Source organism: Lissotriton vulgaris, chromosome 5 (genome assembly GCF_964263255.1).
Source record: "Lissotriton vulgaris chromosome 5, aLisVul1.2, whole genome shotgun sequence".
In the NCBI taxonomy this organism is placed as follows: domain Eukaryota; kingdom Metazoa; phylum Chordata; class Amphibia; order Caudata; family Salamandridae; genus Lissotriton; species Lissotriton vulgaris.
The window spans coordinates 1,545,129,623-1,545,153,171 of NC_141693.1; the positions used below are offsets into that span (position 1 = coordinate 1,545,129,623).

The 23,549-nt window shown below is 42.7% G+C and overlaps 9 non-coding genes across 9 annotated transcripts; all 9 read right to left on the reverse strand.

Annotated features, from left to right (window-relative positions):
- Positions 1–250: 250 nt before the first annotated feature.
- TRNAR-UCG (transfer RNA arginine (anticodon UCG)) lies at positions 251–323 on the reverse strand. The gene has a single exon. It is a non-coding gene; the product is annotated as a tRNA-Arg (tRNA).
- A 644-nt stretch (positions 324–967) lies between these two features.
- TRNAR-CCU (transfer RNA arginine (anticodon CCU)) lies at positions 968–1,040 on the reverse strand. Its single transcript has one exon. It is a non-coding gene; the product is annotated as a tRNA-Arg (tRNA).
- A 2,394-nt stretch (positions 1,041–3,434) lies between these two features.
- TRNAR-UCG (transfer RNA arginine (anticodon UCG)) lies at positions 3,435–3,507 on the reverse strand. Its single transcript has one exon. It is a non-coding gene; the product is annotated as a tRNA-Arg (tRNA).
- Positions 3,508–5,027: 1,520 nt separating this feature from the next.
- TRNAR-UCG (transfer RNA arginine (anticodon UCG)) lies at positions 5,028–5,100 on the reverse strand. Its single transcript has one exon. It is a non-coding gene; the product is annotated as a tRNA-Arg (tRNA).
- Positions 5,101–13,794: 8,694 nt separating this feature from the next.
- TRNAR-UCG (transfer RNA arginine (anticodon UCG)) lies at positions 13,795–13,867 on the reverse strand. Its single transcript has one exon. It is a non-coding gene; the product is annotated as a tRNA-Arg (tRNA).
- A 644-nt stretch (positions 13,868–14,511) lies between these two features.
- On the reverse strand, positions 14,512–14,584 carry TRNAR-CCU (transfer RNA arginine (anticodon CCU)). Its single transcript has one exon. It is a non-coding gene; the product is annotated as a tRNA-Arg (tRNA).
- Positions 14,585–15,387: 803 nt separating this feature from the next.
- TRNAR-UCG (transfer RNA arginine (anticodon UCG)) lies at positions 15,388–15,460 on the reverse strand. The gene has a single exon. It is a non-coding gene; the product is annotated as a tRNA-Arg (tRNA).
- A 1,520-nt stretch (positions 15,461–16,980) lies between these two features.
- On the reverse strand, positions 16,981–17,053 carry TRNAR-UCG (transfer RNA arginine (anticodon UCG)). Its single transcript has one exon. It is a non-coding gene; the product is annotated as a tRNA-Arg (tRNA).
- Positions 17,054–20,165: 3,112 nt separating this feature from the next.
- Positions 20,166–20,238, reverse strand: TRNAR-UCG (transfer RNA arginine (anticodon UCG)). Its single transcript has one exon. It is a non-coding gene; the product is annotated as a tRNA-Arg (tRNA).
- Positions 20,239–23,549: the final 3,311 nt, after the last annotated feature.

Here is a 23,549-nt window from a genome sequence, read left to right on the forward strand (position 1 = left end):
GCTAAAAACCCATTCTGTCAAGTCAAAATTCTGCAACCCTATTACATATTCAGTGCGTGTACATAGAAGCACTTCCTAATGCCACTAACATGGACAAGATTTTAGGCTGAAGATGCAATCTAAATTACTGTGCAGTATGTACTCCATTTCATGAATAATTAGGAATGAGAACATGATGGCTATAAGAGTATTGGAAGAGCATGCTTCCATTCTGAATGGAAAGCTGAGTTGTGTGACCATTGGCAAAAACAGACCACGAAGGGGCTCAAACCCTCAATCTTCTGATCCGAAGTCAGAAGCCTTATCCATTAGGCCACGCGGTCAAATGTACTGCTGTACTTATTTTTATAATGTAGGTGGTATGCAAGGTTGGAAAATATGATATTGATAGTTATTTAGGTTTAGATCCCATTGTGTTTTTTCAGCTCCTTTCAATTAAAGCACTCTTTTGGAATCTATATAATGAGAATGTCACCAGTACGATAAGCTTTTGTTTTCTTTTTTGCATTTAAACCTCTTTCTTCATGAGATTAAAGCTCAGTTGTATGCTTTACATAGCTCTGGATATTTCCAGAAGTGGAGAGAAACTGTTTTGACAGTAGTACAAACTTCTCCTTTCTGGATATGCCAATTTACACACGCTCAAAGGTTGTATACGTTTCATGAATCCTGACTTGCCCTATTCAAGTAGCTGAAAACCTGTCACCACCTCTATAAACAACAGTTACACCAATCCAGTTCAAATCATTTTTTCCAAAGGAATATCTTTTGCCGGGTCAGAGTTGCATCTGACAAAGATAGGTGTTTAAAAATCTACTTTGTAGTTTCAGAACACCAACATGACTCTGAAGAGTACAGAAGTAAAATGGTACCATTTCAAAGTTCCTAATACCACATAAGCTTCTGAGCGGAAGCATGTAATAAATACATCAATTTTTCTGGAAAAGTAAGAGTGGATATTGGTTTTCACCTCAGATGGGACTCGAACCCACGATCCCTGGCTAAGGAGGCCAGTGCCATATCCATTAGGCCACTGAGGCCCAGATGAACACTTGCAGTCTAGAGGCATTATTTAAATATATTCAATCGTCAAACACTGGTGTCTGCACACAGGACATTTCTCAGTTCTCTCCATAAGTAAACTTCCCATTTTCATCCTCTTCCATCCCCGAATTTAACACTCTGTTCTGTGCTATAATGGAGGCTCTGCATTTCGAGCAAGTGGAGAGAAATTGGAGGAGAACCACTTTCGACTCAACACTTCTTCTTTCCTGGATGCTTTTCTCAACAAACTGGGCTTTGACAGTGGTATCAAGCCGTCCTTGTCTTCAGCAGGACACAGAAACAGGCACCAAGTCTCCTAACCAAGTTCAACCACACTCTGCAACTTAATATACCAATGCTTTACAAATTAGCCAACTGTGTCATCAGCAAAGGCAGCCAATGTTCCAATCCTTTATAATTCTTCTGTAGTACTTTTCTTTCTCGTAGGCAAAATTAGCACTTTAACTGCACAAATCATACAGATTTTACACTTGAAGCACTCCATGAACACATACTTACACACCTTGCATTTCATCTACACACCCTTAAGCTAAAAACCCATTCTGTCAAGTCAAAATTCTGCAACCCTATTACATATTCAGTGTGTGTACATAGAAGCACTTCTTAATGCCTCTAACATGGACAAGATTTTAGGCTGAAGATGCAATCTAAATGACTGTGCAGTATGTACTCCACTTCATGAATAATTAGGAATGAGAACATGATGGCTATAAGAATATTGGAAGAGCCTGCTTCCATTCTGCATGGAAAGCTGAGTTGTGTGACCATTTGCAAAATCCAACCATGAAGGGACTTGAACCCTCAATCTTCTCATCCGAAGTCAGACGCCTTATCCATTAGGCCACGCGGTCATATGTCCTGCTGTGCTTATTTTTATAATGTAGGTGGTATGCAAGGATGGGAAATATGATATTGATAGTTATTTAGGTTTACATCCCATTGTGTGTTTTCAGCTCCTTTCAATTAAAGCACTCTTTTGTAATCTATATAATGAGAATGTCACCAGTACGATAAGCTTTTGCTTTCTTTTTTGCATTTAAACCTCTTTCTTCATGAGATTTAAGCTCAGTTGTATGCTTTACATAGCTCTGGATATTTCCAGAAGTGGAGAGAAACTGTTTTGACAGTAGTACAAACTGCTCCTTTCTGGATATGCCAATTTACAGACACTCAAAGGTTGTATACGTTTCATGCATCCTGACTTGCCCTATTCAAGTAGCTAAAAGCCTGTCACCACCTCTAGAAACAACAGTTACACCAATCCAATTCAAATCAATTTTTCCAAAGGAATATCTTCTGCCGGGTCAAAGTTGCATCTGACAAAGATAGCTGTTTAAAAATCTACTTTGTAGTTTCAGAACACCAACATGACTCTGAAGAGTACAGAAGTAAAATGGTACCATTTCAAAGTTCCTAATACCACATAAGCTTCTGAGCGGAAGCATGTAATAAATATATCAATTTTTCTGGAAAAGTAAGAGTGGATATTGGTTTTCACCTCAGATGGGACTCAAACCTACAATCCCTGGCTTAGGAGGCCAGTGCCTTATCCATTAGGCCACTGAGGCACAGATAAGCACTTGCAGTCTAGAGGGATTATTTAAATGTATTCAATCGTCAAACACTGGTGTCTGCACACAGGACATTTCTCAGTTCTCTCCATAAGTAAACTTCCCATTTTCATCCTCTTCCATCCCCGACTTTAACACTCTGTTCTGTGCTATAATGGAGGCTCTGCATTTCGAGCAAGTGGAGAGAAATTGGAGGAGAACCACTTTCGACTCAACACTTCTTCTTTCCTGGATGCTTTTCTCAATAAACGGCTTAGACAGTGGTATCAAGCCATCCTTGTCTTCAGCAGGACACAGAAACAGGCACCAAGTCTCCTAACCAAGTTCAACCACACTCTGCAACTTAATAGACCAATGCTTTACAAATTAGCCAACTGTGTCATCAGCAAAGGCAGCCAATGTGCCAATCCTTTATAATTCTTCTGTAGTACCTTTCTTTCTCGTAGGCAAAATTAGCACTTTAACTGCACCAATCATACAGATTTTACACTTGAAGCACTCCATGAACACATACTTACACACCTTGCATTTCATCTACACACCCTTAAGCTAAAAACCCATTCTGTCAAGTCAAAATTCTGCAACCCTATTACATATTCAGTGCGTGTACATAGAAGCACTTCTTAATGCCACTAACATGGACAAGATTTTAGGCTGAAGATGCAATCTAAATGACTGTGCAGTATGTACTCCACGTCATGAATAATTAGGAATGAGAACATGATGGCTATAAGAGTATAGGAAGAGCCTGATTCCATTCTGAATGGAAAGCTTAGTTGTGTGACCATTGGCAAAAACCGACCACGAAGGGATTCAAACCCTCAATCTTCTGATCCGAAGTCAGACGCCTTATCCATTAGGCCACGCGGTCATATGTCCTGCTGTGCTTATTTTTATAATGTAGGTGGTATGCAAGGATGGGAAATATGATATTGATAGTTATTTAGGTTTACATCCCATTGTGTGTTTTCAGCTCCTTTCAATTAAAGCACTCTTTTGGAATCTATATAATGAAAATGTCACCAGTACGATAAGCTTTTGTTTTCTTTTTTGCATTTAAACCTCTTTCTTCATGAGATTAAAGCTCAGTTGTATGCTTTACATAGCTCTGGATATTTCCAGAAGTGGAGAGAAACTGTTTTGACAGTAGTACAAACTGCTCCTTTCTGGATATGCCAATTTACACACGCTCAAAGGTTGTGTACGTTTCATGAATCCTGACTTGCCCTATTCAAGTAGCTGAAAGCCTGTCACCACCTCTAGAAACAACAGTTACACCAATCCAATTCAAATCATTTTTTCCAAATGAATATCTTCTGCTGGGTCAAAGTTGCATCTGACAAAGATAGTTGTTAAAAAATCTACTTTGTAGTTTCAGAACACCAACATGATTCTGAAGAGTACAGAAGTAAAATTGTACCATTTCAAAGTTCCTAATACCACATAAGCTTCTGAGCGTAAGCATGTAATAAATATATCAATTTTTCTGGAAAAGTAAGAGTGGATATTGGTTTTCACCTCAGATGGGACTCAAACCCACAATCCCTGCCTTAGGAGGCCAGTGCCTTATCCTTTAGGCCACTGAGGCACAGATAAATGCTTGCAGTCTAGAGGCATTATTTAAATGTATTCAATCGTCAAACACTGGTGTCTGCACACAGGACATTTCTCAGTTCTCTCCATAAGTAAACTTCCCATTTTCATCCTCTTCCATCCCCGACTTTAACACTCTGTTCTGTGCTATAATGGAGGCTCTGCATTTCGAGCAAGTGGGGAGAAATTGGAGGAGAACCACTTTTGACTCAACACTTCTTCTTTCCTGGATGCTTTTCTCAATAAACTGGGCTTTGACAGTGGTATCAAGCCTTCCTTGTCTTCAGCAGGACACAGAAACAGGCACCAAGTCTCCTAACCAAGTTCAACCACACTCTGCAACTTAACAGACCAACGCTTTACAAATTAGCCAACTGTGTCATCAGCAAAGGCAGCCAATGTACCAATCCCTTATAATTCTTCTGTAGTACTTTTCTTTCTCGTAGGCAAAATTAGCACTTTAACTGCACAAATCATACAGATTTTACACTTGAAGCACTCCATGAACACATACTTACACACCTTGCATTTCATCTACACACCCTTAAGCTAAAAACCCATTCTGTCAAGTCAAAATTTTGCAACCCTATTACATATTCAGTGCGTGTACATAGAAGCACTTCCTAATGCCACTAACATGGACAAGATTTTAGGCTGAAGATGCAATCTAAATGACTGTGCAGTATGTACTCCACTTCATGAATAATTAGGAATGAGAACATGATGGCTATAAGAGTATTGGAAGAGCCTGCTTGCATTCTGAATGGAAAGCTGAGTTGTGTGACCATTGGCAAAAACAGACCACGAAGGGACTCGAACCCTCAATCTTCTGATCCGAAGTCAGAAGCCTTATACATTAGGCCACGCGGTCAAATGTACTGCTGTGCTTATTTTTATAATGTAGGTGGTATGCAAGGATGGAAAATATGATATTGATTGTTATTTAGGTTTAGATCCCATTGTGTTTTTTCAGCTCCTTTCAATTAAAGCACTCTTTTGGAATCTATATAATGAAAATGTCACCAGTACGATAAGCTTTTGTTTTCTTTTTTTTATTTAAACCTCTTTCTTCATGAGATTAAAGCTCAGTTGTATGCTTTACATAGCTCTGGATATTTCCAGAAGTGGAGAGAAACTGTTTTGACAGTAGTACAAACTGCTCCTTTCTGGATATGCCAATTTACACACGCTCAAAGGTTGTATGTGTTTCATGAATCCTGACTTGCCCTATTCAAGTAGCTGAAAGCCTGTCACCACCTCTAGAAACAACAGTTACACCAATCCAATTCAAATCATTTTTTCCAAAGGAATATCTTCTGCTGGGTCAAAGTTGCATCTGACAAAGATAGGTGTTTAAAAATCTACTTTGTAGTTTCAGAACACCAACATGACCCTGAAGAGTACAGAAGGAAAATGGTACCATTTCAAAGTTCCTAATACCTCATAAGCTTCTGAGCGGAAGCATGTAATAAATATATAAATTTTTCTGGAAAAGTAAGAGTGGACATTGGTTTTTACCTCAGATGGGACTTGAGCCCACAATCCCTGGCTTAGGAGGCCAATGCCTTATCCATTAGGCCACTGAGGCACAGAAAAACACTTGCAGTCTAGAGGCATTATTTAAAAATGTATTCTATCGTCAAACACTGGTGTCTGCACACAGGACATTTCTCAGTTCTCTCCATAAGTAAACTTCCCATTTTCATCCTCTTCCATCCCCAACTTTAATACTCTGTTCTGTGCTATAATGGAGGCTCTGCATTACGAGCAAGTGGAGAGAAATTGGAGGAGAACCACTTTCGACTCAACACTTCTTCTTTCCTGGATGCTTTTCTCAATAAACTGGGCTTTGACAGTGGTATCAAGCCGTCCTTGTCTTCAGCAGGACACAGAAACCGGCACCAAGTCTCCTAACCAAGTTCAACCACACTCTGCAACTTAATAGACCAATGCTTTACAAATTAGCCAACTGTGTCATCAGCAAAGGCAGCCAATGTGCCAATCCTTTATAATTCTTCTGTAGTACTTTTCTTATGGTTGGGATACCCGACACCCCCTCTCAACACAATCCCCAAGAATGGGAAGACGGAAACGGTACTGAACTTTTGGAAGGCGGGAGGGAGTTACCCTCCCGGCCGTATTTATTAAAAATATGAAACAAAATTAAAACTTTAAAATAACAGTTTCATATCATGTACAATTTCATTTACACATTACGATGTTCTTGGCTAACCTTAACACATCTCTAATACAAAGGTTCTCCTAGCCGATACTAAAACATCCTGTAAATGCATTTCTCAAAATTGAAATTGTACATCCTAACATTACGGGCCAACGGCAAGGTCGTAACCGGTGTCAGATCCCTAATACCAGAACTCCCCCCTCACCTGTGAGGGGCGGGCGCACAGAGGACTGTACGTCTGTGCCAACTTCCAATTTCCCTTGTCTTAACGGGGGCCCCTGTTTACTCGCCGCCATTTTAGTGGTCGTCCGAGGACTCGTGTGAGGTGTCTAGAAGGTAGCGTAGACCCCCCTCCCACCCCACACTGCTTACCACATCTGCCGTCGCAGATGTCCTGGCCCCGGGAAATTCCCAGGAGGGGCCCGTAGCCCCTCCTCCCCAGGGAGGGGCCTTGACCGCCTTCCCTTTCGGCGTCCCCATCCTTAGAAGGGGACCGCCTCCCCGTTTGAGGGGCCAATGGCCGCCTCCCCCCGGGCGCTCCCATCCATAATGGGTGACGCCCCACCTCTAGGGATCTTCCAATTACTGCTCACCGATCATGACCTTACCGCCACAGGCCGGATAGTTGACCGGCTATCCGGACCCCCCACAAAACTCCTACTTAAAGGTCATGGCTGCACAAACTCGTTAACCAAGCTACAAAGTCTCCTATGAGTAAAGCATTCCCCTCCCGGGACAAATGGACCCCATCCTCCAGGTACATATGGTCCCCCCTGATACATCCATGAGGAATAGAATGCAATGTACATATACGGACAACCTCCCAAGTTTGTTATTCACTTTCTTCACGACTGATTTAAAGCTGACACAGAAATAGCCCCCCGCCACACCTTCCGTGGAATCATGTGGGACCATGCAATCGTGCACCCTGGAACCCTTCTCGCCAACCAACTCACTGTGGATAAGATTAATTCGAGAAGTACTCGTGGACCCGTGGTCACCAAATCATTGCCCCCAAGATGCACTATGATTACAGATGGCGGTGACCTTGTCCGCCCTAATAGACCCTCCATAAAATTTTGAAACTGGTCAATACAGAGCCCGCCCCTTCCGTAGAAGGTCACCCTGTACCCGTATTCCCCAGCCACGTGAATCATGTCACCTGCTTTGAATACGTCTGCGGCACGCCTCACGTATGAGTGGCCGACGACCCACACCACTCTTCCCTCAGCCGGTGATCTTTGACCGCTGGTCCCCAGGTGTCGGGTCAACTGCACAGTCCGCCCCGCAAAGCCTGCTCGCGAAACTGAAAACCAAACAGAAAACAAGAAGCGTGAGTGCATGACATTAGCTTCACAACATGTGCAACCGCACATACCTCTTATAACAATTCGAGGACCAACGCCCCAACTGTTTCACTTTATCCACACTCAAACCCCTGGCTGTAGCTTCTGTAGCAGCACCTATCCGGAATGAGTGGGTCCCAAAATCGCCCGGGTTCAAGCCCGCTGCTGCGATTGCCATTGTCAACACCCGCTGAAACTGAAACCTGGTTAGTGGGGTGGCGTCGGTATGTCTCAGCAAGCCCCCCCCCATGATGCCGCCCTCTGCGCTAAATACTCCTCTACGCATTTCACTGGGCACATGTGGGACCTTAGCATACGCTGAACAACCACACTGTCTCCGATCGCTCCCGGATCGGTTTTGGACTTGGCTATAGTGACTACCATCGTGTCACCTTTAATCTGGATGTGTTCTCGACACAGACCTCCCCCCGTATCCTGCTTGCTCCTTGCTACCAGTTCGCTTATCCGCATAGCCCCATGGAACGCTAATGCAAAGGCGGCCCGGAATAGCACTGTCTCTGACTGAGATGAACAAGTCGCAGGGAGTACGGACACTAACTGGGACAACCTTGCTAGCCCTATCGGGCGCCTCTCGTCCTCTCTACGACCCTCAAGGCGTTGCCAACCGCGCAGCGCCTTTTTTACCAGAAAGGACGCTGTGGGGTCCTGAATGCCATGAGCCTGCGCCATGAATGCAATGGCGGCTCAGTGTCTATTGGCTGTTGCCACTGATCGGCCTGCCTGATGCAATGAAACTAGAAATTTCAGGACATATTCTTCCTGCCCCCAATGCTCCCCCCTAGCTGGACCCAAAAATGCCCAATAGGAACGGAACGCCCCTTCATATGCCTTCCTTGTCCTGGGGGCTAGACTCTCTCCCACGAGGTTTTGTAATCCGGGGCACCGAGAGACCAGAGAAGTTCGGGAAATGGTGCCGCCACCAAGTCCGCAGAGGGCAGATGGCCCCGGAAGGCCTGCATGTGAGAACGAGAGAGTGCATCAGCCGCCTGGTTCAGTACCCCAGGCACATGTTTTGCTCTAAAGTGGACGTTTAATTTCATACATAGCAGGACAATTTCTTTCATCAGTCTCAAGATCAATTTGCAGCGCGCTGCCTGATTATTGACACATTCTACCACGGTCATATTATCTGACCAGAACACCACAGTGCGATCACGAAACCCCTCCGGCCATGTATTCAAGGCCACTAAAATAGGGAACAGTTCAAGAAACCCAATGTTACCTGTGAGCCCACTCTCGTGCCACCATGCCGGCCATGTTTGTGCCGACCAATGATTACCGAAGATGGCGCCAAAACCCACACTCCCGGCCGAGTCGGTCCACAAACCCAGCTCCTCGGAGGAAACGGCTGGTTTGTTCTACAGGACACGACCGTTGAAATCCGCCAGGAATGCCAACCATATGCGCATGTCCTGGCGAACCTCTGCCGAGAGTCTTGTGCGGTGATGCCCTTCCTTAAGGCCAACCATGGCTTGAGCAATAGAGCGAGAAAAGGGGCGAGCCATTGGTATCACTCTAAGGGCAAAATTAAGCTGACCCACAGCCTGCTGCAACTGATGCAATGTTACTTTCGTCTCGTCAATACATGCCTCGAGTGAGGCCATAAATTTCAATACCTTCTCCTTAGGCAAACGGAAGCACCCCTCTTCAGAATCGAGCTCAATTCCTAGAAACTCGAGTGAAGTAGATGGCCCCACTGTTTTGCCCGGTGCTAGTGGCACGCCAAATATTCTCATGAGATCACAAAATTTACTCAAAGCCTGTGCACATTCCGTGTCCCCCGCTGCCCCCAGAAACAGAAAATCATCTAGGTAATGCATAACCTGCGTAAAGCCTGTGGCTCTGGTGAACGCCCATTGTAAAAAACTACTGAATTTTTCAAAATACGCACAAGAGATGGAGCAACCCATTGGCATACATGTAATAGCGTCCCTGGAACACAAAGCCTAGCAGACGCTGATCCTGTGGGTGTACCGGGAGCAACCGGAACGCTGACTCGATATCCAATTTTGCCATCAGCGCTCCGGGCCCCAGGCGATTCAACATGGCAACAGCCTCATCAAAGGAAGCATACCGCACCGAACAAACTCCCGGGTCAATCGCATCATTCACGGAAAGACCCTTAGGAGCGGACAGATTATGCATTAACTGAAACTCACCTGGGGCCTTCTTGGGGACCACTCCCAATGGTGAACAAACAAAATTATGAACAGGCGGGTTCGCATATGGACCCGCGACCCAACCTCGGGCCACCTCCTTTGCAATTTTTGCCTGTACTACAACCGCATTCTGCAGAACATACAGTTGGTTTTTACACAGTGCTTCCCCCCCGAAAATCCCCCGTCGGCCGTCATTAGACCTGTTGGGCGCCACCTCTGCCCCCTGTATCGCCATTCTTGGCTCTGCACGAACTCTCGGGGTGTGAAGATTGTCCGCACCCTGCACACTCATGCCTGAACTTGCACGTCCCCTGTGGTCTAGTGCACTTGCCCCTGTTGAAGCTCCAACAGACCCCTTTCTTGCCAGAGTTCCCATTACTCCTTGCCTGCTGGTCATTACTGGTGCCTGCTCGAAAGGGCACCGCCGGGGAATGGCGGGAAGGCTCTGCCCCATTCCCGCCAAACGAAGACGGCTTTGTCAAGTTTGACCTGACCTGTTTCTGCCAGCAAATGGAGTCGAAACAATCCCACGTCAGGGATGAGTCGTGCTCCTTGGCCTTACGAAATTTGTTATCATAACCCAACCATTGATCACCATCGTACGATTCATAAAACTCCATTATTCATGTCTGGTAACAAGCCAACTCAGTCAATACCTCAGGCCTACGTTCCCCCATGATTGCAGTGAACATCCCAAAAGCCCTGGCCCAATTAGCGATTGTCTCATCAACTCTGAAACCCGCCATTTTTGCTCGCCATACACTTGGATGCAACAATTCCTTCTGATTTTTTACGTGTTCTATTTCATAATGATCAGTCAATAGTGAAAATATGTTCACGTATTTATCCGCCCATATCATCTCCTTCGTGGCCAACGGTATATGTTGTACCACTTTTTCCCTTCTTGAGGGTACCGACCCCTCCCCAGCCATTGGCAACGGCTTCTTACCCGAATCAGTAGCTGAACTCGCTGCTGCTGCTGTTCCAACGCCTGAAGACGGTTGTTCCGCGGGAACCTGAGGGGGAACAAAAGGACAAGGTGCCTTCGCAGCATCTCGCGACTGCCGCAACTTCTTCATTATTAGTTTGGCCTCTTCGGCCGTATCCCCTGGAGCTATGGCACCCTCATTATTCTTGCCCAACCACGCCGCCAACTGGGCGGCCAACTCCGGTGGCATATCCCCCTCGTTCACCGGTGTAACTACAACAGGGATCGGCTGTCCTGCATCCGGAATCGGAACTGGGGCCTCCACTGGCCTGACCGGGCTCGCCGGATGTGACTCTGGAACCGGAGCCTCACCCCCTGCCGCCCTGTTCCTGGCCCTTTTACCTCTCCCGGCAGGGACTATCCCCGGCAATGCTGGTCCGATGACTTTCTTAGGCCGGCCCGAACCGTTCATGGCCGCCATCTGCTTCTTCATATTTGCCATGTCCTTCACCAGCATACGAAGCATTTGGTCGGTGCTAACCTTCTTTCCGACCCTTTTGCCCGGCATTTTCTTACGATAGTCGACCGAAAGATCCTGGAACCAAAGTTTCGACGTGCTAGAAGACAAAACACAAGGATTACAAATTCTCAAAATTGGCTCTTCGTTCCGTCTCGAGCTCACGTGCAACAGGGAGGTGCAGCTTCAGAGCACAGGAACAAGAGGATGCTTCCTTGGCTTGTTGCTCCTTTTATCCTTCTTCGGGTGGGCGTGGACCCTCCTCCAATCCGCCTACGGGGCGTGGCCATCGGCGTAAGTGTCTAGGACAGCCTCTTCTTGGGCGGGAAAAGGCACGCCCCGGCTACGCCGCTTCGGGCATACCAGCCGAGACTCGCCTCCCGCCCAAAAATGGCTTCCCGGGGGGATCGGGGTACTCCACCATACGTTCGGGGGGAACGAGCGGTCGCCCCTTTCCTTTCTCGTAGGCAAAATTAGCACTTTAACTGCACCAATCATACAGATTTTACACTTGAAGCACTCCATGAACACATACTTACACACCTTGCATTTCATCTACACACCCTTAAGCTAAAAACCCATTCTGTCAAGTCAAAATTCTGCAACCCTATTACATATTCAGTGCGTGTACATAGAAGCACTTCTTAATGCCATTAACATGGACAAGATTTTAGGCTGAAGATGCAATCTAAATGACTGTGCAGTATGTACTCCACTTCATGAATAATTAGGAATAAGAACATGATGGCTATAAGAGTATTGGAAGAGCCTGCTTCCATTCTGAACGGAAAGCTGAGTTGTGTGACCATTGGCAAAAACCGTCCACGAAGGGACACGAACCCTCAATCTTCTGATCCGCAGTCAGACACCTTATTCATTAGGCCACGCGGTCATATGTCCTGCTGTGCTTATTTTTATAATGTAGGTGGTATGCAAGGATGGGAAATATGATATTGATAGTTATTTAGGTTTACATCCCATTGTGTTTTTTCAGCTCCTTTCAATTAAAGCACTCTTTTGGAATCTATATAATGAGAATGTCACCAGTACGATAAGCTTTTGTTTTCTTTTTTGCATTTAAACCTCTTTCTTCATGAGAATAAAGCTCAGTTGTATGTTTTAAATAGCTCTGGATATTTCCAGAAGTGGAGAGAAACTGTTTTGACAGTAGTACAAACTGCTCCTTTCTGGATATGCCAATTTACACACGCTCAAAGGTTGTATACGTTTCATGAATCCGGACTTGCCCTATTCAAGTAGCTGAAAGCCTGTCACCACCTCTAAAAACAACAGTTACACCAATCCAATTCAAATCATTTTTTCCAAAGGAATATCTTCTGCCGGGTCAAAGTTGCATCTGACAAAGATAGGTGTTTAAAAATCTACTTTGTAGTTTCAGAACACCAACATGACGCTGAAGAGTACAAAAGTAAAATGGTACCATTTCAAAGTTCCTAATACCTCATAAGCTTCTGAGCGGAAGCATGTAATAAATATATACATTTTTCTGGAAAAGTAAGAGTGGATATTGGTTTTTACCTCAGATGGGACTTGAACCCACAATCCCTAGCTTAGGAGGCCAGCACCTTATCCATTAGGCCACTCAGGCACAGATAAACACTGGTCGTCTAGAGGCATTATTTAAATGTATTCAATCGTCAAACACTGGTGTCTGCACACAGGACATTTCTCAGTTCTCTCCATAAGTAAACTTCCCATTTTCATCCTCTTCCATGCCCGACTTTAACACTCTCTTCTGTGCTATAATGGAGGCTCTGCATTTCGAGCAAGTGGAGAGAAATTGGAGGAGAACCACTTTCGACTCAACACTTCTTCTTTCCTGGATGCTTTTCTCAATAAACTGGGCTTTGACAGTGGTATCAAGCCGTCCTTGTCTTCAGCAGGACACAGAAACAGGCACCAAGTCTCCTAACCAAGTTCAACCACACTCTGCAACTTAATATACCAATGCTTTGCAAATTAGCCAACTGTGTCATCAGCAAAGGCAGCCAATGTGCCAATCCTTTATAATTCTTCTGTAGTACTTTTCTTTCTCGTAGGCAAAATTAGCACTTTAACTGCACAAATCATACAGATTTTACACTTGAAGCACTCCATGAACACATACTTACAAACCTTGCATTTCATCTACACACCCTTAAGCTAAAAACCCATTCTGTCAAGTCAAAATTCTGCAACCCTATTACATATTCAGTGCATGTACATAGAAGCACTTCTTAATGCCACTAACATGGACAAGATTTTAGGCTGAAGATGCCATCTAAATGACTGTGCAGTATGTACTCCACTTCATGAATAATTAGGAATGAGAACATGGTGGCTATAAGAGTATTGGTAGAGCCTGCTTCCATTCTGAATGGAAAGCTGAGTTGTGTGACCATTGGCAAAAACTGACCACGAAGGGACTCGAACCCTCAATCTTCTGATCCGAAGTCAGACGCCTTATCCATTAGGCCACGCGGTCATATGTCCTGCTGTGCTTATTTTTATAATGTAGGTGGTATGCAAGGATGGGAAATATGATTTTGATAGTTATTTAGGTTTACATCCCATTGTGTTTTTTCAGCTCATGTCAATTAAAGCACTCTTTTGGAATCTATATAATGAGAATGTCACCAGTACGATAAGCTTTTGTTTTCTTTTTTGCATTTAAACCTCTTTCTTCATGAGATTAAAGCTCAGTTGTATGCTTTACATAGCTCTGGATATTTCCAGAAGAGGAGAGAAACTGTTTTGACAGTAGTACAAACTGCTCCTTTCTGGATATGCCAATTTACACACGCTCAAAGGTTGTATACGTTTCATGAATCCTGACTTGCCCTATTCAAGTAGCTGAAAGCCTGTCACCACCTCTAGAAAGAACAGTTACACCAATCCAATTCAAATCATTTTTTCCAAAGGAATATCTTCTGCCGGGTCAAAGTTGCATCTGACAAAGATAGGTGTTTAAAAATCTACTTTGTAGTTTCAGAACACCAACATGACCCTGAAGAGTACAGAAGTAAAATGGTACCATTTCAAAGTTCCTAATACCTCATAAGCTTCTGAGCGGAAGCATGTAATAAATATATAAATTTTTCTGGAAAAGTAAGAGTGGATTTTGGTTTTCACCTCAGATGGGACTCGAACCCACAATCCCTGGCTTAGGAGGCCAGTGCCTTATCCATTAGGCCACTGAGGCACAGATAAACACTTGCAGTCTAGAGGCATTATTTAAATGTATTCAATCGTCGAACACTGGTGTCTGCACACAGGACATTTCTCAGTTCTCTCCATAAGTAAATTTCCCATCTTCATCCTCTTCCATGCCCGACTTTAACACTCTGTTCTGTGCTATAATGGAGGCTCTGCATTTCGAGCAAGTGGAAAAAAATTGGAGGAGAACCACTTTCGACTCAACACTTCTTCTTTCCTGGATGCTTTTCTCAATAAACTGGGCTTTGACAGTGGTATCAAGCCATCCTTGTCTTCAGCAGGACACAGAAACAGGCACCAAGTCTCCTAACCAAGTTCAACCACACTCTGCAACTTAACATACCAATGCTTTGCAAATTAGCCAACTGTGTCATCAGCAAAGGCAGCCAATGGGCCAATCCTTTATAATTCTTCTGAAGTACTTTTCTTTCTCGTAGGCAAAATTAGCACTTTAACTGCACAAATCATACAGATTTTACACTTGAACCACTCCATGAACACATACTTACACACCTTGCATTTCATCTGCACACCCTTAAGCTAAAAACCCATTCTGTCAAGTCAAAATTCTGCAACCCTATTACATATTCAGTGCATGTACATAGAAGCACTTCTTAATGCCACTAACATGGACAAGATTTTAGGCTGAAGATGCAATCTAAATGACTGTGCAGTATGTACTCCACTTCATGAATAATTAGGAATGAGAACATGATGGCTATAAGAGTATTGGAAGAGCCTGCTTCCATTCTGAATGGAAAGCTGAGTTGTGTGACCATTGGCAAAAAACGACCACGAAGGGACTCGAACCCTCAATCTTCTGATCCGAAGTCAGACGCCTTATCCATTAGGCCACACGGTCATATGTCCTGCTGTGCTTATTTTTATAATGTAGGTGGAATGCAAGGATGGGAAATATGATATTGATAGTTATTTAGGTTTACATCCCATTGTGTTTTTTCAGCTCCTTTCAATTAAAGCACTCTTTTGGAATCTATATAATGAGAATGTCACCAGTACGATAAGCTTTTGTTTTCTTTTTTGCATTTAAACCTCTTTCTTCATGAGAATAAAGCTCAGTTGTATGCTTTACATAGCTCTGGATATTTCTAGAAGTGGAGAGAAACTGTTTTGACAGTAGTAAAAACTGCTCCTTTCTGGATATGCCAATTTACACACACTCAAAGGTTGTATACGTTTCATGAATCCTGACTTGCCCTATTCAAGTAGCTGAAAGCCTGTCACCACCTCTAGAAACAACAGTTACACCAATCCATTTCAAATCATTTTTTCCAAAGGAATATCTTCTGCCGGGTCAAAGTTGCATCTGACAAAGATAGGTGTTTAAAAATCTACTTTGTAGTTTCAGAACACCAACATGACTCTGAAGAGTACAGAAGTAAAATGGTACCATTTCAAAGTTCCTAATACCACATAAGCTTCTGAGCGGAAGCATGTAATAAATATATCAATTTTTCTGGAAAAGTAAGAGTGGATATTGGTTTTCACCTCAGATGGGACTCTAACCCACAATCCCTGGCTTAGGAGGCCAGTGCCTTATCCATTAGGCCACTTAGGCACAGATAAACACTTGCAGTCTAGAGGCATTATTTAAATGTATTCAATCGTCAAACACTGGTGTCTGCACACAGGACATTTCTCAGTTCTCTCCATAAGTAAACTTCCCATTTTCATCCTCTTCCATCCCCGACTTTAACACTCTGTTCTGTGCTATAATGGAGGCTCTGCATTTCGAGCAAGTGGAGAGAAATTGGAGGAGAACCACTTTCGACTCAACACTTCTTCTTTCCTGGATGCTTTTCTCAATAAACTGGGCTTTGACAGTGGTATCAAGCCGTCCTTGTCTTCAGCAGGACACAGAAACAGGCACCAAGTCTCCTAACCAAGTTCAACCACACTCTGCAACTTAATAGACCAATGCTTTACAAATTAGCCAACTGTGTCATCAGCAAAGGCAGCCAATGTGCCAATCCTTTATAATTCTTCTGTAGTACTTCTCTTCCTCGTAGGCAAAATTAGCACTTTAACTGCACAAATCATACAGATTTTACACTTGAAACACTCCATGAACACATACTTACACACCTTGCGTTTCATCTACACACCCTTAAGCTAAAAACCTATTCTGTCAAGTCAAAATTCTGCAACCCTATTACATATTCAGTGCGTGTACATAGAAGCACTTCTTAATGCCACTAACATGAACAAGATTTTAGGCTGAAGATGCAATGTAAATGACTGTGCAGTATGTACTCCACTTCATGAATAATTAGGAATGAGAACATGATGGCTATAAGAGTATTGGAAGAGCCTGCTTCCATTCTGAATGGAAATCTGAGTTGTGTGACCATTGGCAAAACCCGACCACGAAGGGACTCGAACCCTCAATCTTCTGATCCGAAGTCAGACACCTTATCCATTAGGCCACGCGGTCATATGTCCTGCTGTGCTTATTTTTATAATGTAGGTGGTATGCAAGGATGGGAAATATGATATTGATAGTTATTTAGGTTTACATCCCATTGTGTTTTTTCAGCTCCTTTCAATTAAAGCACTCTTTTGGAATCTATATAATGAGAATGTCACCAGTACGATAAGCGTTTGTTTTCTTTTTTGCATTTAAACCTCTTTCTTCATGAGATTAAAGCTCAGTTGTATGCTTTACATAGCTCTGGATATTTCTAGAAGTGGAGAGAAACTGTTTTGACAGTAGTACAAACTGCTCCTTTCTGGATATGCCAGTTTACACACGCTCAAAGGTTGTATACGTTTCATGAATCCTGACTTGCCCTATTCAAGTAGCTGAAAGCCTGTCACCACCTCTAGAAACAACAGTTACACCAATCCAATTCAAATCATTTTTTCCAAAGGAATATCTTCTGCTGGGTCAAAGTTGCATCTGACAAAGATAGGTGTTTAAAAATCTACTTTGTAGTTTCAGAACACCAGCATGACCCTGAAGAGTACAGAAGTAAAATGGTACCATTTCAAAGTTCCTAATACCTCATAAGCTTCTGAGCGGAAGCATGTAATATATATATACATTTTTCTGGAAAAGTAAGAGTAGATATTGGTTTTCACCTCAGATGGGACTCAACCCACAATCCCTGGCTTAGGAGGCCAGTGCCTTATCCATTAGGCCAATGAGGCACAGATAAACACTTGCAGTCTAGAGGCATTATTTAAATGTATTCAATCGTCAAACACTGGTGTCTGCACACAGGACATTTCTCAGTTCTCTCCATAAGTAAACTTCCAATTTTCATCCTCTTCCATCCCCGACTTTAACACTCTGTTCTGTGCTATAATGGAGGCTCTGCATTTCGAGCAAGTGGAGAGAAATTGGAGGAGAACCACTTTCGACTCAACACTTCTTCTTTCCTGGATGCTTTTCTCATAAACTGGGCTTTGGCAGTGGTATCAAGCCGTCCTTGTCTTCAGCAGGACACAGAAACAGGCACCAAGTCTCCTAACCAAGTTCAACCACACTCTGCAACTTAATATACCAATGCTTTGCAAATTAGCCAACTGTGTCATCAGCAAAGGCAGCCAATGTGCCAATCCTTTATAATTCTTCTGTAGTACTTTTCTTTCTCGTAGGCAAAATTAGCACTTTAACTGCACAAATCATACAGATTTTACACTTGAAGCACTCCATGAACACATACTTACACACCTTGCATTTCATCTACACACCCTTAAGCTAAAAACCCATTCTGTCAAGTCAAAATTCTGCAACCCTATTACATATTCAGTGCATGTACATAGAAGCACTTCTTAATGCCACTAACATGGACAAGATTTTAGGCTGAAGATGCAATCTAAATGGCTGTGCAGTATGTACTCCACTTCATGAATAATTAGGAATGAGAACATGATGGCTATAAGAGTATTGGAAGAGCCTGCTTCCATTCTGAATGGAAATCTGAGTTGTGTGACCATTGGCAAAAACCGACCACGAAGGGACTCGAACCCTCAATCTTCTGATCCAAAGTCAGACGCCTCATCCATTAGGCCACGCTGTCATATGTCTTGCTGTGCTTATTTTTATAATGTAGGTGGTATGCAAGGATGGCAAATATGATATTGATAGTTATTTAGGTTTACATCCCATTGTGTTTTTTCAGCTCCTTTCAATTAAAGCACTCTTTTGGAATCTCTATAATGAGAATGTCACCAGTACGATAAGCTTTTGTTTTCTTTTTTGCATTTAAACCTCTTTTTTCATGAGAATAAAGCTCAGTTGTATGCTTTACATAGCTCTGGATATTTCCAGAAGTGGAGAGAAACTGTTTTGACAGTAGTAAAAACTGCTCCTTTCTGGATATGCCAATTTACACACGCTCAAAGGTTGTATACGTTTCATGAATCCTGACTTGCCCTATTCAAGTAGCTGAAAGCCTGTCACCACCTCTAGAAACAACAGTTACACCAATCCAATTCAAATCATTTTTTCCAAAGGAATATCTTCTGCCGGGTCAAAGTTGCATCTGACAAAGATAGGTGTTTAAAAATCTACTTTGTAGTTTCTGAACGCCAACATGACTCTGAAGAGTACAGAAGTAAAATGGTACCATTTCAAAGTTCCTAATACCACATAAGCTTCAGAGCGGAAGCATGTAATAAATATATCATTTTTTCTGGAAAAGTAAGAGTGGATGTTGGTTTTCACCTCAGATGGGACTCTAACCCACAATCCCTGGGTTAGGAGGCCAGTGCCTTATCCATTAGGCCACTGAGGCACAGATAAACACTTGCAGTCTAGAGGCATTATTTAAATGTATTCAATCGTCAAACACTGGTGTCTGCACACAGGACATTTCTCAGTTCTCTCCATAAGTAAACTTCCCATTTTCATCCTCTTCCATCCCCGACTTTAACACTCTGTTCTGTGCTATAATGGAGGCTCTGCATTTCGAGCAAGTGGAGAGAAATTGGAGGAGAACCACTTTCGACTCAACACTTCTTCTTTCCTGGATGCTTTTCTCAATAAACTGGGCTTTGACAGTGGTATCAAGCCGTCCTTGTCTTCAGCAGGACACAGAAACAGGCACCAAGTCTCCTAACCAAGTTCAACCACACTCTGCAACTTAATATACCAATGCTTTGCAAATTAGCCAACTGTGTCATCAGCAAAGGCAGCCAATGTGCCAATCCTTTATAATTCTTCTGTAGTACTTTTCTTTCTCGTAGGCAAAATTAGCACTTTAACTGCACAAATCATACAGATTTTTACACTTGAAGCACTCCATGAACACATACTTACACACCTTGCATTTCATCTACACACCCTTAAGCTAAAAACCCATTCTGTCAAGTCAAAATTCTGCAACCCTATTACAAATTCAGTGCGTGTACATAGAAGCACTTCTTAATCCCTTTAACATGGACAAGATTTTAGGCTGAAGATGCAATCTAAATGACTGTGCAGTATGCACTCCACTTCATGAATAATTAAGAATGAGAACATGATGGCTATAAGAGTATTGGAAGAGCCTGCTTCCATTCTGAACGGAAAGCTGAGTTGTGTGACCATTGGCAAAAACCGACCACGAAGGGACTCGAACCCTCAATCTTCTGATCCGAAGTCAGACACCTTATCCATTAGGCCACGCGGTCATATGTCCTGCTGTGCTTATTTTTATAATGTAGGTGGTATGCAAGGATGGGAAATATGATTTTGATAGTTATTTAGGTTTACATACCATTGTGTTTTTTCAGCTCATGTCAATTAAAGCACTCTTTTGGAATCTATATAATGAGAATGTCACCAGTACGATAAGCTTTTGTTTTCTTTTTTGCATTTAAACCTCTTTCTTCATGATATTAAAGCTCAGTTGTATGCTTTACATAGCTCTGGATATTTCCAGAAGAGGAGAGAAACTGTTTTGACAGTAGTACAAACTGCTCCTTTCTGGATATGCCAATTTACACACGCTCAAAGGTTGTATACGTTTCATGAATCCTGACTTGCCCTATTCAAGTAGCTGAAAGCCTGTCACCACCTCTAGAAACAACAGTTACACCAATCCAATTCAAATCATTTTTTCCAAAGGAATATCTTCTGCCGGGTCAAAGTTGCATCTGACAAAGATAGGTGTTTAAAAGTCTACTTTGTAGTTTCAGAACACCAACAGGACCCTGAAGAGTACAGAAGTAAAATGGTACCATTTCAAAGTTCCTAATACCTCATAAGCTTCTGAGCGGAAGCATGTAATAAATATATAAATTTTTCTGGAAAAGTAAGAGTGGATATTGGTTTTCACCTCAGATGGGACTCGAACCCACATTCCCTGGCTTATGAGGCCAGTGCCTTATCCATTATGCCACTGAGGGACAGATAAACACTTGCAGTCTAGAGGCATTATTTAAATGTATTCAATCGGCAAACACTGGTGTCTGCACACTGGACATTTCTCAGTTCTCTCCATAAGTTAACTTCCCATTTTCATCCTCTTCCATGACCGACTTCAACACTCTGTTCTGTGCTATAATGGAGGCTCTGCATTTCGAGCAAGTGGAGAGAAATTGGAGGAGAACCACTTTCGACTCAACACTTCTTCTTTCCTGGATGCTTTTCTCAATAAACTGGGCTTTGACAGTGGTATCAAGCCGTCCTTGTCTTCAGCAGGACACAGAAACAGGCACCAAGTCTCCTAACCAAGTTCAACCACACTCTGCAACTTAATATACCAATGCTTTGCAAATTAGCCAACTGTGTCATCAGCAAAGGCAGCCAATGTGCCAATCCTTTATAATTCTTCTGTAGTACTTTTCTTTCTCGTAGGCAAAATTAGCACTTTAACTGCACAAATCATACAGATTTTACACTTGAAGCACTCCATGAACACATACTTACACACCTTGCATTTCATCTACACACCCTTAAGCTAAAAACCCATTCTGTCAAGTCAAAATTCTGCAACCCTATTACATATTCAGTGCATGTACATAGAAGCACCTCTTAATGCCACTAACATGGACAAGATTTTAGGCTGAAGATGCAATCTAAATGACTGTGCAGTATGTACTCCACTTCATGAATAATTAGGAATGAGAACATGATGGCTATAAGAATATTGGTAGAGCCTGCTTCCATTCTGAATGGAAAGCTGAGTTGTGTGACCATTGGCAAAAACTGACCACGAAGGGACTCAAACCCTCAATCTTCTGATCCGGTCAGACGCCTTATCCATTAGGCCACGCGGTCATATGTCTTACTGTGCTTATTTTTATAATGTAGGTGGTAATCAAGGATGGCAAATATGATATTGATAGTTATTTAGGTTTACATCCCATTGTGTTTTTTCAGCTCCTTTCAATTAAAGCACTCTTTTGGAATCTCTATAATGAGAATGTCACCAGTACGATAAGCTTTTGTTTTCTTTTTTGCATTTAAACCTCTTTCTTCATGAGAATAAAGCTCAGTTGTATGCTTTACATAGCTCTGGATATTTCCAGAAGTGGAGAGAAACTGTTTTGACAGTAGTAAAAACTGCTCCTTTCTGGATATGCCAATTTACACACGCTCAAAGGTTGTATACGTTTCATGAATCCTGACTTGCCCTATTCAAGTAGCTGAAAGCCTGTCACCACCTCTAGAAACAACAGTTACACCAATCCAATTCAAATCATTTTTTCCAAAGGAATATCTTCTGCCGGGTCAAAGTTGCATCTGACAAAGATAGGTGTTTAAAAATCTACTTTGTAGTTTCAGAACGCCAACATGACTCTGAAGAGTACAGAAGTAAAATGGTACCATTGCAAAGTTCCTAATACCACATAAGCTTCTGAGCGGAAGCATGTAATAAATATATCAATTTTTCTGGAAAAGTAAGAGTGGATATTGGTTTTCACCTCAGATGGGACTCTAACCCACAATCCCTGGGTTAGGAGGCCAGTGCCTTATCCATTAGGCCACTGAGGCACAGATAAACACTTGCAGTCTAGAGGCATTATTTAAATGTATTCAATCGTCAAACACTGGTGTCTGCACACAGGACATTTCTCAGTTCTCTCCATAAGTAAACTTCCCATTTTCATCCTCTTCCATCCCCGACTTTAACACTCTGTTCTGTGCTATAATGGAGGCTCTGCATTTCGAGCAAGTGGAGAGAAATTGGAGGAGAACCACTTTCGACTCAACACTTCTTCTTTCCTGGATGCTTTTCTCAATAAACTGGGCTTTGACAGTGGTATCAAGCCGTCCTTGTCTTCAGCAGGACACAGAAACAGGCACCAAGTCTCCTAACCAAGTTCAACCACACTCTGCAACTTAATATACCAATGCTTTGCAAATTAGCCAACTGTGTCATCAGCAAAGGCAGCCAATGTGCCAATCCTTTATAATTCTTCTGTAGTACTTTTCTTTCTCGTAGGCAAAATTAGCACTTTAACTGCACAAATCATACAGATTTTTACACTTGAAGCACTCCATGAACACATACTTACACACCTTGCATTTCATCTACACACCCTTAAGCTAAAAACCCATTCTGTCAAGTCAAAATTCTGCAACCCTATTACATATTCAGTGCGTGTACATAGAAGCACTTCTTAATGCCATTAACATGGACAAGATTTTAGGCTGAAGATGCAATCTAAATGACTGTGCAGTATGTACTCCACTTCATGAATAATTAGGAATGAGAACATGATGGCTATAAGAGTATTGGAAGAGCCTGCTTCCATTCTGAACGGAAAGCTGAGTTGTGTGACCATTGGCAAAAACCGACCACGAAGGGACTCGAACCCTCAATCTTCTGATCTGAAGTCAGACACCTTATCCATTAGGCCACGCGGTCATATGTCCTGCTGTGCTTATTTTTATAATGTAGGTGGTATGCAAGGATGGGAAATATGATTTTGATAGTTATTTAGGTTTACATCCCATTGTGTTTTTTCAGCTCATGTCAATTAAAGCACTCTTT